Source organism: Nycticebus coucang, chromosome 17 (assembly GCF_027406575.1).
Source record: "Nycticebus coucang isolate mNycCou1 chromosome 17, mNycCou1.pri, whole genome shotgun sequence".
Taxonomy (NCBI): domain Eukaryota; kingdom Metazoa; phylum Chordata; class Mammalia; order Primates; family Lorisidae; genus Nycticebus; species Nycticebus coucang.
The window spans coordinates 4,577,065-4,578,802 of NC_069796.1; the positions used below are offsets into that span (position 1 = coordinate 4,577,065).

The 1,738-nt window shown below is 34.9% G+C and overlaps 1 non-coding gene across 1 annotated transcript; it reads left to right on the plus strand.

The window, feature by feature from the left end:
- Positions 1–864: 864 nt before the first annotated feature.
- On the plus strand, positions 865–967 carry LOC128569370 (U6 spliceosomal RNA). The gene has a single exon (XR_008375333.1). It is a non-coding gene; the product is annotated as a U6 spliceosomal RNA (small nuclear RNA).
- The last annotated feature ends 771 nt before the right edge of the window (positions 968–1,738 follow it).

The following is a 1,738-nucleotide window of genomic DNA, read 5'->3' on the forward strand; positions in this document are numbered from 1 at the left end:
TTCTGAGAAGCTGCGGTACCTGCCAAATGCTGACACCACGTTGGTCTTCTGGTGATTAAAACACAAGCTCCACGTGTGTACTTGGAGTTGGTGCAGACAGTGGGGCAGTGCGGCTTCCCTCTGAAACCAGATCAACGCAGCCAATCCAGCTGGCTGGGGGAGTCTCCTTTTTTGAGATTTACCATCCAATCATCACCTTGAGGGGCATTATCCCAATCCTATCACCTTCATCCCCACCACCTTCCACTAAGCTTTTTAGTAAACTACAGGCAGATAATGTTCTTTGATATAGAGAATTATTCTTTGCCCATGAGTATGTAAATAGTCCTGTTTTCCTGTGATAACATCACAACTTTTGAGTCTTTCTTGGATGAGTCATGTGGCCTAAAATTTTCCAACTTTACTAGGTGCTTCTAATGAGATAGTATTATATAAAATAGTAAATTATTTGAGATTACTTCAGTAATGATATATTTTTGTTCAAAACGTCAGGAAGATATTAAAATAAAGAAAACTTCAAAAGCCAGTTATCCATGCTATTGTATGATACTTCTGTTACAATAAAAAATTAGAACTTTAAACCATGCACCAGAACTCTACTAAATGCTACACGTGTTATCTCCTTTAAGCCACATAATCTCCATTTGGTCAGAAAACAAAACAACAGCAGAAAGAGGTTGCACAACTTGCCCAGGGACGCACAGTCATGGGTCATGAATTCAAATTACCTAAGGAGTACAAGGTATGTGATTTGGGTGAAGGATGTCCTACAACCCAGGACCTCGCTGTCTCACTATCTATACATTTAACAAATTACACTGTACCCCATACATTTGTACAAGTAAAAAAAATGTAAGTTTGTGCTCGCTTCAGCAGCAAATACACTAAAATTGGAACAATACAGAGAAGACTAGCGTGGCCCTTGTGCAAGGATGACACACAAATACGTGAAGTGTTCTATACATTTTGTCCATAAAAACACAAAACTGGCAAAAAAAAAATGGAAGTTTGGTATTGGAGTTTATAGGTCCCTTGTTTGCACTGTTTTATTAAATAAATTTGTTTGGAAAAATTAAACGAGGTAAGAATCTTTCACTTGAATATATTCCTTTGAAAAATATAAATTGTGAAAAATAGGCTGTGTTGAATTATTTGATATGTATATACACATACAACTAAATATACACATACACTTACTTATACATACATACACACACACACTGTTTTAAGGTGTTCCCAACAAAAATATACCTTTGAGGAAAGGTTTGGTATTAAGTTGACTGAGCTATTTTTTCTCTTGAAATTTCTGAGGTGTTTAGAAAAAAGAATTTTATTTTAAATGACAGGTGAATCTCCAATCAAACATACTGTCTACCTTTCACTCGAGGTATTGGCTGTCTATCATTTGAGAGAAAAGCATACATCTATTTTGTTCAGTGTGATCTGTAAAGAATAAGTTTGATACAGAAAGCATTAAAAATGGTTGGATATAGTAACATTTATAGACTTTTAAAATGTACCCTCTGTAGTAATTGATGTTATTTGATATATATACACACACATAGATATTTCCTCCATAATTCTGCCAGTAATGATTATCATAATGTGGTTAGTTAAAAAGGAAAAATAATTCCAATTCTCATAGCTTAAAAACTAATGACACTATGAAAACTTACTTCACAGATGCACAATGACTCCATTGCTTTGAAGGGGAGAACAACATATTCTCCTGCTATAA